The sequence below is a fragment of the Hypanus sabinus genome, chromosome 4 (genome assembly GCF_030144855.1).
Source record: "Hypanus sabinus isolate sHypSab1 chromosome 4, sHypSab1.hap1, whole genome shotgun sequence".
Classification (NCBI taxonomy): domain Eukaryota; kingdom Metazoa; phylum Chordata; class Chondrichthyes; order Myliobatiformes; family Dasyatidae; genus Hypanus; species Hypanus sabinus.
The window spans coordinates 102,452,187-102,467,284 of record NC_082709.1 but is presented as its reverse complement, the minus strand read 5'-3'; the positions used below and the strand labels follow the sequence as shown (position 1 = coordinate 102,467,284).

Sequence of the window (15,098 nt, the reverse complement as noted above, 5' to 3'; positions counted from 1 at the left end):
AATGGGGATTAATGTTCTTTCTTCTGAGTCTGTAAGCTTTTGTTGACGGGCTTTTGGGCAGATCGGCATGAGGGGGTCAAGAGAGAGGACGCAATGCTGTAAACTGGGCGAGGATCGGACCTCAAGCGGGGGTCCGAGGTCCGGAGGTACTCCGAGGAGGGGAGATGAAGCGAGATGTGCTTGGTTGATCACTCGGAGGGTCCTGAGCTGTGAGTCGAGGAGTTCGGAGGGGATCGAATGGTGGCCAGAAGACTTCAGAAATTTGAGCTCCAACGGTTGTGCACGAAGTGGTTTGGACTTTGATAAGTTTGGCGTCTTTTCTTTATTTCTTCTCTTCATATATACTGTGTCGTTATTAATCACTTAGTTATAGTAACCTTTATAAATTGTACTCATTTAATCACTTATGGTGTACTGTCTGTTTTTTGGCAAGGCGGGGACATCACACAGCATCCACACCAGCTGATTACCCAGTTTGGCGGGGCCAAAGGCTGCTCCCCCTAGACGAGAATAAGCTGAGCGAGCCTGAGGCGACCCAGGGGGTTACATTGCGGGGTTGATTTCTGTGGAAGCTGTGTGATCACCCTCTTTAAATTGTGTCTGCGGCGAAGAGCTGGTGTGTCTTTGTGGGTGTGCGATTGCTGGTTATCACTGCGTGTGTGTTGGGTGGGGTGGCTGCTGTTGGTAGCCTGGAGGTCGTTGTTCGAGTTCCGACTAGTGCTGACGAAATGGTGGTGGGACCATGGGTTGTCCATACTGTTTGGAGAGTGAGGAGTGACAGGTTGGGATGTTTCAGCAGTGGTGAGCTCCGCCCGGTTGTTGGAATAATGTCCAGCCCTAAAGGGGCGGAGGCGTGGGTGGAGCGGACCTCTCAGTTGTTGGGTGAGTGGCAATGCTTGGCTGAGGAAAAGCGACAGGGACGGGTTGAAAGTTTGAGTAGGCGGGCTGGTGACTTTGTTAGAACTGTCAGGCGCAATTACCTCGAAGTGACAGCTGCCAGTTCTGGGAAAGTGTGGGAAAATGCGTGTGGTTCGACTGGAAGTCAAATGCCGCAGCTGGGGGGCTTATCACATCCGTAGCAGGAGATTGGTGGAAAGTTTTTAGGGTATCCCGTTTGCCTAGGGGGGCAAATAAATTGCTTGTGGTGCCAAGGGGATCTGTCAAGGGGATCAGTTGTTCCGTTGATTCGAGAGGTGTCGGGAAACTTAGAGGAGGCCCAGTGGGGGAACGGCTTGGGGTCTCTGGGGGAGCACGTTCCCAGCAATGTACCAAGGAACTCCCGAAAGGAGCAGACCCTATTCCTGAAGGCTTAGAGGGATCAAGCACACAGGTGTTGTTACGGATGGATGGAAGTCAAGTTAAAGCCATCCTTGGCACTGGGGCGCCGGTTAAGTTGCTGTACAGTTTGTTTTATAACCGTTATTGGAAGCATTTACCCTTGACGACATTGAGGGCACTGGAGATTTGGGGTACCAGTGCCGATGATTATCCAGACAACGGTTGTTGGTCAGTGAAAATGGAGTTCTTAGAGGCAAACGTGGAGGTGACTGAGGTTCATGAATCGTTAATGCTGATGTGTCCGGACCCTGTTGAGACGGGCAGCGTTTCTGTTCTAGAGAGAACCAATATCCTGCTGGTGCGCTTGGGAGCCTGCCCGGAGGAGGCGGGTGAGCGCTGTTTGGAGGCATTGTCGATGCACCCAGGGTTTCGAGCTGCTTGTGCAGACGTGTGTAGCAGCATTGGGCTGATACCAAATTCAAACGAGAGCCAGTGGTGGTACGGCCTGGGGGAAGTATCTGAGGGTGAGACCCTCTTCGTGAACGCTGCGAAATACCACAAGGGAGGGGAGTTGACTGCTGAAGACACCTCGGAGAGAGAGAGGTTGCGGCGACTGGCCCCTACAGCCGTGGAAGATGTAGGCAGCGTGTGTATGGATTATATTGCGTTGAAGAGGCGCACTGTCAGTGACCAGAATATGGCCCTGAGGGCCGGAGAGGCGATGGCCTGTCTGAGTAGTGCAAAATGGTTTAAGGTGCTGGATCTGAGGAGTGGATGTTGCCAGATCCCGATGATTGGGGCCGACAAGGAGAAGACGGCCGTTATAAATTCCCTAGGAGTCTTCGGGTCCGAAAAGATGCCACAGGGCATATCTGGAGCCCTTGCAACCTTCCTGCTGGGCAGGTGGAAGACCATAGGGGATGTGGAGGCGTTTGGAGTTTTGGTGTATGTGGATGATCTCTTGGTGTTTGGATTTGCCTCAGGAGAATATGAAGTGAGGTCGTTGCAGGAGCAGCTGAGAACTACCGAGTTAAAGTCTTTTCGGGACTCGTGCCAGGGCTGGCGAAGGTCGCAGCTCGTGAGTGACTGTCTCTACGGAATCAAGTTTGAAATGAAGACGGAGAGACTGGAGAAAGTGATCTGGAACCATTCGGAAGACTTACAAGTTGGAGAGAATGAAGAAAGTTGTCTGACTGAGGGTAATAGCAAACTGAGAACCCGGAGAGGGGAGTTTGCGGAGGTGAAGAAATTACAGACGAATCTCAGAAGAGAGAAGCGGAAGCTTGAAGGGAACCTGAAGATGACCATCGACAGTTCAAATGAAGTGCAAAACCTGAAAGTTGATCTGGAAGAAGTCATGAGGAAGAAAAAGCTGGAGAGAAGTGCAGTGAATACTGAACAGGAGGTTGAAGAGACTGCGGGAGCAGTGCAGGCCACGTGTTTCCGTTTGGAGAAGATCAAACAACAGCTACCGATCACAGGAATGAGGAAGAATACAGATTCGATGGATGATGTGCTGGATGTGTGGTACATGCTGCCTTTTGCTGACTTCCCTCGATTGAGGAAGAGACCTTTGGCCCTTCTCCCATTGAGTCAGGTGTAGCGGGGAGGGTTAGCTGTGTGCAGTGTGGGGCATGAGTGAGAGGTTGAGAGAGGAGTTGGTAGTGGGCCCAAGGTATCCCCAATTGTGTCCGAGCCTGAAGGGTTTAGGTGAGGGGGTACGGAGGTCTCAGAAGGGTTAGGGAACTCCCAGATAGTTGGCCTAAGTAGCGCCTGAGGAACAGGGTGTGAGGTTTACTGTGTGGGGAGGAGATGTCACTGTGTGCGCTTGGGTTACGGTGTGTTGGCAGGAAAGGTGGCGAGTTATTTAATAGTCATGAGGACATAACTTATTTGGTGGAGGGAGAGTATAAAGGGGTTTTTTTCTTTTTTTCTCTTTGTTACTGTGTATGTAATCAAAAGGGCTTCTTTTGTTTTGTTAAAAGCAGGAATGTTTATTTGTTGTGAGAGAGTGCTGCAAGCTGTTTTGGGTTAAAATTTACTGATAACGAGAATGGTATTCCTTTGTAAACCAAATGGGGATTAATGTTCTTTCTTCTGAGTCTGTAAGCTTTTGTTGACGGGCTTTTGGGCGGATCGGCGTGAGGGGGTCGAGAGAGAGGACTCAATGCTGTAAGCTGGGCGAGGATTGGACCTCAAGCGGGGGTCCGAGGCCGGGAGATACTCTGACGAGGGGGGATGAAGCTAGATGTGCTTGGTTGATCACACGGAGGGTCCTGAGCTGCGAGTCGAGGAGTTCGGAGGGGATTGAATGGTGGCTAGAAGACTTCAGAAATTGAGCTCCAACGGTTGTGCACAAAGTGGTTTGGACTTTGATAAGTTTGGCGCCTTTTCTTTATTTTTTCTCTTCATATATACTGTATCGTTATTAATCACTTAGTTATAGTAACCTTTACAATTTGTACTCATTTAATCGCTTATGGTGTATTGTCTGTTTTTTTGGCGAGGCTGGGACATCACACAGCATCCACACCAGCTGATTACCCAGTTTGGCGGGGCCGAAGGCTGCTCCCCCTAGACGAGAATAAGCTGAGTGAGCCTGAGGCGACCCAGGGGGTTACATAGGAAATGGGTTAAGGACAGATCAATGGGCTTTCCATGGGTGATGCACGTGCTGCAAGAATCCACACACTATGCTATAGTGTTAGCAATCTGAGGGAGAAATATTGAGCAAGGCATCTGGGACAACCTGAAGTAGTGCCATGGGATCTTTGACTTAGCACTGCCTCAAATGGTTTCATTCTATTTAGCCATCAGTAGCCATTAGGTGAAAGCATAAATTATTTTAAAAACTGTTTAAAAATAAATTTACTTAAAATGCATTTCCTTTCCAGTGGGCTTGAGATCATGTGAATATTGCTTGTGGTGAGTAAGCACGAGATTTAAAAAGGGTAGAGGCTGTCAGGACTTTCCAGCTTGAGATTGTTGGATAATTAGGCACTTGGCAATGGCAATAAAAAGAAGTTAGGTTTAAACAGAGCAGCCATTGTGAGAATAGGCCAAGACCTCCGGCAAGGAAGGTTAGCTAGGCAGATTCAGTCGCTAGGTGTACATGGAGAGGTAGTAAATTGGATTAGATATTGGCTGAATGGAAGAAGCCAGAGAGTGGTAGTTGAGGATTGCTACTCTGAGTGGAGGCCTGTGACTAGTGGTGTGCCACAGCGATCAGTACTAGGTCCATTGTTATTTGTCATCTATATCAGTGATCCGGATGATAATGTGGCAAATTGGATCAGCAAATTTGCTGATGATACAAAGATTGGAGGCGTAGTGGACAGTGAGGAAGGTTTTCAAAGCTTGCAGAGGGATTTGGACCAGCTGGAGGAATGGGCTGAAAAATGGCAGGTGGAGTTTAATGTGGACAAGTGTGAGGTATTGCACTTCGGAATGTCAAACTGAGGTAGAACATACGAGGTAAATGGTAGGACACTGAGGAGTGCAGTGTTACAGAGGGATCTGGGAGTACAGATACATAATTCCCTAAAAGTGGCATCACAGGTAGATAGGGTCATAAAGAGAGCTTTTGGTACGTTGGCCTTTATAAATCAAAATATTGAGTATAAGAGTTGGAATGTAATGGTGGGGTTGTATAAGACATTGGTGAGACAGAATTTGGAGTATTCTGTGCAGTTTTGGTCACCTAATTACAGGAAGGATATTAATAAGGTTGAAAGAGTGCAGAGAAGGTTTACAAGGATGTTGCCGGGACTTGAGAAACTGAGTTACAGAGAAAGATTAAATAGGTTAGGACTTTATTCCCTGGAGTGTAGGAGAATGAGGGGTGACTTGATAGAGGTGTATAAAATTATGATGGGTATAGATAGAGTGAATGCAAGCAAGCTTTTTCCACTGAGGCCAGAGGAGAAAACACAGAGGCCATGGGTTAAGGGTGAAAGGGGACAAGTTTAAAGGGAACATTGGGGGGGGGGGCTTCTTCATGCAGAGAGTGGTGGGAGTGTGGAATGAACTGCCAGATGAAGTGGTGAATGCAGGCTCACTTTTGACATTTAAGAAAAACTTGGACAGGTATATGGATGAGAGGGTTTTGGAGGAATATGGCCCAGGTGCAGGTCAGTGGGACTAGGCAGAAAAATGGTTCGGCACAGCCAAGAAGGGCCAGGGTTTATGTGCTGTAATGTTCTATAGTTCTATTACAGTTGGGAGCTTGATGTTTTGGTGGGGAGAGCTGGAGGCTAAGGTATGTTTCCAGTAAGATTCTTTCTTTCTTATTCCACAGTTAAAGCAGTGGGTATGCCAGGCCAGATAGTGGAATGCTCCTCCTGCCTGATGTGGGAAGGCAGGAAGATCTCCAGTGTCCTCTATGGTGCATCAAGCTGCAGCTTCTTACAGGCAATGTTAGTGAACTGCAGCTGGATGAACTCAGAATCATTTGGGAGGTTGAAGGGTTGATTGACGGGAGATACAGAGAGATAGTTACACATAGTTACGCAGGACACAGGGTGACTGTCAGGAGAGGGAGAGCAGTCAGACTGCAGGGTCCCCTGTGACTGTTTCCATCAACAACTAACATTCTACTTTGGATGGTGTTGGGGGTACGATCTCGCAGTCAAGTCTCTGGTACTGGGGCTCAAAAGGGAAGAGGGAGAAGAGAAGAGAGGTGGTGGTAGGGGATTCAATAGCTAGGGGAACAGCCAGAAAATATTGTGAATGTGATGGAGACTCCTGGATCATATGTTGCCTCCCTGTTACCAGGGTGAGGGATGCCCCAAGGTTAACAGCATTTTTAAGAGGGAGGGTGAGCAGCTAGAAGTCATGGTACATATTGGTATCAACGACATAGGTATGAAAAGGGATGAGGCCCTGCAGAGAGAATATAGGTAGGAAACTGAAAAACAGGAGCTTAAGGGTATAAATCTCTGGATGCTGCCTTTGCCACATACCAGTGAGGGTAAGAATAGGATGATTTGACAGATGGATGTGTGGCTGATAAATTGCTGCCGGGAGCAGGGTTTCAGATTTCTGGATCATTGGAATCTCATTTGGGGAAGGTGTGACTTGGTCAGGTGACAGATCTTGGTTGGTGACTTTTTCAGATACATTGATCACATTTACCATTGCCTTGGAGAAGGATGGAGTGACAGTAGGGGGAAGTAATTGAGGGGACAGTAAATTATCATACTATTAGACAGGAACTTAATTTGAGAACAGATGTTCTCGGGAAAATGCTGGAAGAGAATGTGAATATTGTTCAGGGAGCACTTGCATGGGGTTCTGGATAGGTTTGTCCCATTGAGGCAGGGAAAGGATAATAAGGTGAAGGAACCATGGTTGACAAGCGTAATGGAACATCTAGTCAAGAGGAAGAAAGAAACTTGCTTAAGGTTTATGAAGCAAGGATTAGACAGGGATCTTGGAAGTTAAAAAGTAGCCAGGAAGGAGCTTAAGAATGGATTTAGGAGAGAATTAGAAAGGGATGAGAACGTCTTGGAGAGTAGGTTTAAGAAAAACCTGAAGGCATTCTGCACTTACATGTAGTTCAGGAGGATAATTAGAATGAGGATAGGATCATCAAGGATAAAAGAAGAAACATGTGCCTAGAGTCGGAAGATGTAGGGGAGGACTTAATGAATACTGGTTTTCATTGAGAGGGACCTTGACAAATGCTAGATTATTGTAGGACAGGCTGAAATGCTGGAACACATCAACATTAAAAGAAGAGAATGTGCTAAACTTTTGAAGAACATTAGCATAGGTATGTCCCCAGGACCAGATGGGATATACCCAGGTTACTACAGGAAGTGAAGGAACAGATGCTGAGCCTTTGTCAATGATCTTTGTGTCCTCACTGGCCACAGGAGTAGTCCCAGAGGACTGGAGGTGGCAAATGTTATTCCATTGTTCATGAAGGGTAATAGTGATCATCTTGGGAATTGTGGATCAGTGTGTCATACGTCAGTGGGTGCGCAAATTAGAGACAAGATTTATGAGCGTTTGGAGAAGCATAGTCTGATTAGGAGTAGTCAACATGGCTTTGTAAGGAGCAGGTCATGCCTCAGCCTGGTTGAATTCTTTGAGAAGGTGACAAAGAACATTGAAGGCAGAATAGTGGTTGTGGTGTATATAGTTCTTAGTAAGGTGTTTGACAAGGTTCCTTATAATAGGCTCATTCAGTAAGCCAGCAGATAAGGAATCCAGGCAAACCTGGCTGTGTGGATTCAGGATTGGCTTGCCCACGGAAGGCAGAAGGCAGTAGTGCATGGAGCATATTCTGCTTGGAAGTCGGTTACCAGTGTTGTTCCACAGAGATTTACTCCTATTACTCCTGTTCTTGTGACTTTTATAAATGACTTGGATGTGGATGGTAGGTTAGTAAGTTTGCAGATGACATGAAGGTTGGTGGTGGTGTGGATGGTGTAGGTGGTCATAGGCTACAAGGGACATTGAGCTGGACTGAGAAGTGGCAGATAGCTTTCAATCCGGAAAATTGTTAAGTGGTTCACTTTGGAAGGTTGAACTTGAATGGCATGATTCTTCATAACGTGGAGAAACAGAGGCATCTTGAGGTCCACACCTATAGACCCCTCAAAGTTGCAGTACAAGTTGATAGGGTGGTTAAGAAGGTAGTGGCCTTCATTAACAGGGCAAATGAGTTTAAGAGCTGCAAGGTAGAGTTGCAGCTCTATAAAACTGGTTAGACGACATTTAAAGTATTGTGTTCAGTTCTAGTCACCTCATGATAGAAAGGATGTGAAAGCTTTAGAAAGGGTGTAGAGGAGATTTACCAGGATGAAGTCTGGATTAGAAAGCATTTCTTATGATGATAGGTTAGCAAGCTAAGGCTTTTCTCTTTAGAGACAAGGAGGATGAGAAATGATTTAATAGATGATAAGAGGCATAGATCAAGTGGACAGGTAGAGGCTTTTTTTCCCAGGGTGGAAATGGCTAATTCAAGGGGGCATAATTATAAGGTGATTGGGAGAAAGTATAATATACAAGGAATGTCAGAAGTTTACATGGCATGTTGAGGTCATGGGACACTCTTCCAAGGGTGGTATTAGAGGCAGATAATTAGGGGCATTTAAGAAACTCATAGATGGGCACATGGATGAAAAATAGGCAGCTGTATAGGAGGGAAGGGTTAGATTGACCTTGGAGTACTTTAAACGGTTGGCACAACATTATTGATCGAAAGGCCTTTACTGTTCTAATTAACAAAAAATTACATCATAATCAATTAAAATGAATAAAAAATGTTAACATACCTTGTGCAGGCCAGTGATATAATTTAGAGTCAGATATGAAGTATATCCAGGAGCAGGTCAGTAGCCCATGCAACAGAGCTCTTCTGTATTCCCAGCTTCTTCAACTCAGTACTGACACCACCATGACTTCTTCTCCCATTTTTGCATGGCTATCTCTGAGGTCTTTTTGAGATTTGGGGAAGTGAAGCTTAGCTGTTTTATGGAATGGTAGACCAAACATAAAGGGAAGGATGGCTTAATCTTACCTTTTATATTCACAGAGAAGCAGGCCATTTGGCCCATCTGGTCCATGCTGACTAAAATTCCCATCTATGCTTCTCCCATTTAAAAATTAGCTTTATTTGTCATATGTACATTGAAGCATACAATGATATGAGTTGTTTGCATCAACGAGCAGCACAGTCCGAGGATGCCCGCAAACATTGCCATGCTTTTGGTGCCAACATAGCATGCAACAAATAACCCCTAACCCATACGTCCTTGAACTGTGGGAGGAAACTGGAGCACCTGGAGGAAACCCAGACGGTCAAAGGAGGAACTTAAAAAATTCCTTAGACAGTGGTGGAATTTAATGCAGCTTGCTGGCACTAAGTACAGACAGCATCAAGAATTGAATCTGGATCTTGCCTTCGCTGGCACTATAAAGTATTACTGCTGTGCCACCCTGCCCAAAGATTCAAAGTACATTTATTATCAATGTATGCAGTATAAAACCTTGAGACTCATCCTCACTAGGCAGCCACAAAACAAAGAAACACCATGGAACCCATTCAAAGAACACATCAAACAGCCAATGTGCCAAAAAAGAGACATATCACACAAATGGCAAGAAGCCGGCGATTAACACGCAGGATTTAAAACTGCCTTGGAGAGTTCAGTTCACTGTTTACAGGCTGCAGAACCAGTCTGTGCTGAGGTGCTCCGATCAAATCACATATATAGCAAAAAATAGCAACCCAACACCAGAAACACATGCAACACGGACTGCAAAGTTCTCCAAAAGCCATTGACACTAAATATTAAACCACAAAGTCCTCCGAGAAAGTGTCCCACAGCCAGAGCTGCGCTGAGTATTCCTTGCAGTGTGGATCCAAGACTCCTGAATGTTCCCCCAGCAACAGCAAGCGAGAAGGGGGGCAGACTGGTCAAACGCAGGCAGACAGTATGAATACCTCCTTGCCTTCTGGTCTCCTTGTCGATTTCAATCTCGCTTAACACTTTAATTGGCGATGTGTAATGAAGCCAATGCTGTGCCAAACATGTACTTACTTTAGAAATTACCTAGGGTTACCCATAGCCCTCCATTTTCCCAAGCTCCATGTACCTGTCCGCCTGTCTCTTACACCCTTTCTATGGTTTCCACATCCTTCCTGGAGAAAAGGAGGATGAGAGGAGACATGATAGAGGTGTACAAGATATTAAGAGGAATAGACAGAGTGGACAGCCAGTGCCTCTTCCCCAGGGCACCACTGCTCAGTACAAGAGGACATGGCTTTAAGGTAAGGGGAGGGAAGTTCAAGGGGGATATTAGAGGAAGGTTTTTCACTCAGAGAGTGGTTGGTGCGTGGAATGCACTGCCTGAGTCAGTGGTGGAGGCAGATACACTAGTGAAGTTTAAGAGACAACTAGACAGGTATATGGAGGAATTTAAGGTAGGGGGGGTTACATGGGAGGCAGGGTTTGAGGGTTGGCATAACATTGTGGGCCGAGGGGCCTGTAATGTGCTGTACTATTCTATGTTCTGTGTTCCTGTAGTGAGGTGACCAGAAATGAGCACAGTACTCCAAGTGGAGTCTGACTAGGGACCTGTAGAGCTGTAACTTTACCTCTCAGCTCTTAAACTCAATCCCATGATTGACGATGGCCAATGCACCATATGCCGCCTTAACCACAGAGTCAACCTGCAAAGCAGCTTTGAGTGTCCTATGGACTCAGACCCCAAGATCCCTCTGATTCTCCACAATGCTAAGAGTCTTACCATTAATACTATATTCTGCCCTACCATATTTGACCTACCAAAATGAACCATCTCACACTTATTTGGGTTGAACTCCATCTGCCACTTCTCAGCCCAGTTTTGCATCCTATCGATGTCCCGCTATAACCTCTGACAGCCCTCCACACTATCCACACCTCCAACCTTTGTGTCATCAGCAAATTTACTAACCCATCCCTCCACTTCTTCATCCAAGTCATTTATAAAAATCATGATGAGAAAGGGTTCCAGAACAGATCTCTAAGGCACACCACTGTTCACTGACCTCCATGCAGAATATGACCCATCTACAACCACTGTTTTTCTTCTGTGGGCAAGCCAATTCTGGATCCACAAAACAAGGTCTCCTTTGATCCCATGCCTTTTTACTTTCTCAATAAGCCTTGCATGGGGTACCTTATCAAATGCCTTGCTGAAATCTATATACACTACATCTACTGCTCTACCTTCATCAATGTGTTTATTCACATCCTCAAAAAATTCAATCAGACTTGTAAGGCACGACCTGCCTTTGACAAAGCCACGCTGACTATTCCTAATCATATTATGCCCCTCCAAATGTTCATAAATTCTGCCTCTCAGGTTCTTTTCTATCAACTTACCAACCACTGAAGTAAGACTCACTGGTCTATAATTTCCTCGATACCTCTACTCACTTTCTTGAATAAGGGAACAACATCTACAACACTTCAATCCTCCGGAACCTCTCCCGTGCTCACTGATAATCTGAAGATCATTGTCAGAAACTCAGCAATCTCCTCCCTTGCACCCCAGACTATTGTGGGAGGCATCTCATCCTGTCCCAGATACTTATCCAACTTGATGCTTTCCAAAAGCTCCCAGCACATCCTCTTCCTTAATATCTACATGCTCAATCTTTTCAATCCACTGTAAATCATCTTTACAAACATCAAGATCCTTTTCTATAGTGAATACTGAAGCAAGATATTCATTAACTACCTCTGCTATGTCCTCTGGTTCCATACACACGTTTCCACTGTCACACTTGATATGTCCAATTCTCTCATGTCTTATCCTCTTGCTTTTCACATCTCGTAGAATGCCTTGGGGTTTTCCTTAATCGTGTTTGCCAAGGCCTTCTCATGGCCCCTTCTGGCCCTCCTAATTTCATTCTTAAACTCCTTCCTGCTAGACTTATAATCTTATAGATCTCTATCATTACCTAGTTTTTTGAATCTTTCGTAAGCTTTTCTTCTTGACTAGATTTTCAACAGTCTTTGTACACCGTGGTTCCTGTACCCTACCATCCTTTCCCTGTCTCATGAGTTTGTGTTCTGCCATTAGGCCACACGTTCTGCTCTCAAACTCATCAAACTTCTCTGGAGACAGCATATGTGTCAAATCTCACAGTTGGCCCAAAAACACACCATCAAAATGTAAACTGTCTTCAGGATATTGGTATTGGTCACTGGCACCATCTGATTCCTTGATGTGCCTACAGACCTTTCCTCTCCATGTACCTGCTCAACTATTATGAAATGCTTGGAGCGGCTGGTCATGGAGCATATTAAAGCCTTTCTCCTGGCTACATTGGACTCTTTCCAGTTCACTTATCCCTCAAATTGATCCACTATCAATGCAATAGGCTCTGTCCTGTCCTGATTCTCATACACCAAACTGCTATTTATAGACTTCAGTTTTGCAGCACTTTGTAAAATGATTCTTCTTCCCACAATTATTACAGTACTTTTCATAAGCAGGACATGTTTTTGGGATGTGCTTGCTTCCACATTTGCTGTATGATTCCATATTTGTTTTGCTGTCACTTGTGCTTTGTCCTTCAGTTTACGTAGCTCCCAGTGCCAATGCTGAGGCTAATGCTAACGAAGCACTGGGAGGCCTACATGAAGCCATCAGTGAGCTACTGACTGCACATCCTGACAGCTTTGTGGTGATTACTGGAGACTTTAACCACACCAGCTTAAAGACTGTGTTCCCCAAACTCCTGCAATATGTGGATTTCAAAACCGGGGAGACAACACACTGGACTTGGTTTATACCAACACCCCACAGACATACGAAGCAGCCCCCCACCCCCATCTTGGCCACTCTGACCACAATACTGTCATGTTAACACCAGCATATAAACCACTGCTTAAACGTGTGAGAGCAGAGAAAGGACAGATAAGGGTCTGGCCAAAAGGAGCAGCCTCAGCACTACAAGACTGTTTTTTGCACACAGACTGGGACATATTTAAAACAGCAGCCTCCTATGATGACCACATAGACATTGAGGAGTATGCGGAGGCAATAATCAGCTACATAGCCAAATGCACGGAGGATGTCACTATGATGTGCTCAAGGAATGTGCTGATGTATTAGCAGATGTCCTGACAGACATTTTCAACATCTCCCTTAGTCACCCCATTGTCCCCAGATGCTTGAAAACGTCCACAATCATCCCTGTAGCAAAGAAATCAGTTGTAGCCTGTCTGAATGATCACCGTCCCGTCACCCTGACCCCCATAGTGATGAAATGTTTTGAACAGCTTGTCAAGCCTCATATCACAGCCAGCCTCCCCTCATCGCTGGATCCTCTACAGTTTGCTTATCGTCCCAACTGCTCTACGGAGGACGCAATATCCACCACACTGCACACAGTTCTCTCTCACTTGGACAACAAAGACACTTATGCCAGAATCCTGTACATTGATTTCAGTTCAGCGTTCAATACCATCATCCCACAGAGACTAGTGGAGAAACTGTTGCTGCTTGGCCTCGGATTCTGGATTTCTTGACAGAGGGACCACAGTCAGTCTGTGTTGGCAGGAACATCTCTGACTCCATCACACTGAGCACTGGATCCCCACAAGGCTGTGTGTTTAGCCCATTACCGTTTACACTGCTAACACGACTGTGCAGCCAGATTCAAGGAGAACCTGATCATTAAATTTGCTGATGATACCACAGTGGGGGGGACTCATCAGCAAAAATGATGAAACAATGTACAGGGAGGAGGTCAAACACTGAGAGAGCTGGTGCAGTGACAACAACTTGATGCTTAATGTCATCAAAACCAAGGAGATGATCATCGATTTCAGCCTGAGCACACACCCCTCAGCATCAGCGACTCCACAGTGGAGAGAGTAGAAAACATCAAGTTCCTTGGGGTGCAGATCTCGGACAATCTCACCTGGTCCAGGAACACCACTGGGATTCATCAGATCAAAGGACATTTCTGCAAAAAGTAAGATCTTTGTCCACACGTGCACTTGCAAACTGTAGTCTGGCTTTTTTATGGCGGTTTTGGAGCAGTGGCTTCTTCCTTGCTGAGCAGCCTTTCGGGTTATGTCGATATAGGACTCGTTTTACCGTGGATATAAATATTTGTTTACCTGTTTCCTCCAGCATCTTCACAAGGTCCTTTGCTGTTGTTCTTTGCTGTTGATTGATTTGCACTTTTTGCGCCAAGGTACGTTCATCTCTAAGAGACAGAATGTGTCTCCTTCCTGAGTGGTATGTCAGCTGTGTAGTCCCATGGTGGTTATACTTGAGTACTATTGTTTGTACAGATGAACGTGGTACCTTCAGGCATTTGGAAATTGCTCCCAAGGATGAACCAGACTTGTGGAGGTCCACAATTTTATTTTCTGAGGTCTTGGCTGATTTCTTTTGGTTTTGTATGTAAACTTCTGACCCACTGGAATTGTGATATAATCAATTAAAAGTGAAATAATCTATCTGTAAACAATTGTTGGAAAAATTACTCGTGTCATGCACAAAGTAGATGTCTTCAACGTTGCCAAAACTATAGTTTGCTAATAGGAAATCTGTGGAGTGGTTAAACAATGAGAGTTAATGACTTCAATTGTATAATAGGGTCAAGTAGAATTTTATAAGTATAATTGTGGTCAAGTAGAATTTTATAAATCTGCAAATTAACTTACTGATTTTTGAATGGTGCCATTACTAATAAAGGCAAGCATGCCATATGCCTCTTTAACCACCCTAACAACCTGTGTGGCCACTTTCAGGGAGCCATGAACTTGGACCCCAACATCCCTCTGCTTAACAGGTTTTTGCCATTAACAGTGTATTGTCTATTTATATTGGACCTACCAAGGTGCAACAATTCACTTTTTGTCGTGTTAAACTCCATCTGCCATTTCTGCAACTGATCTATATCGTATTTGCCAGTCTTCAATGCTATCCCCAAAACTTCCAATCTTCATATCATCTGTAAGCTACTAACCCATCTACATTTTCATCTAGATCACTCAACTACATCAAACAGCAGAGGTTCTAGTCCAGATCACTGCAGAACACCGCTAATCACAGACTTCCAGTGAGAGTCTCTTTGACAATTATCCTGTCTTCTGTGAGCAAGCTAGTTCTGAATCCAAATTGCAAATTCGCCATGCACCTAAAATCTCCACTGCACTATCTCATATTCCTTTTTGTAAATATTTATCTTAATTTTTAATTATAGAAATCAAGAAAGAACATACATCAGCTTCACTGAACATTTTTATATGTGTACTCTCAACTAAATGTCTGCAGTATTGAATATAGATATACTT

At 45.1% G+C, this 15,098-nt stretch overlaps 1 protein-coding gene across 3 annotated transcripts in view; it reads left to right on the top strand.

Moving 5' to 3' along the window:
* Positions 1–15,098, top strand: part of LOC132393039 (cilia- and flagella-associated protein 44) — a 210,917-nt gene that overhangs the window by 195,006 nt on the left and 813 nt on the right. The gene's annotated exons all lie outside the window — the stretch shown is intronic.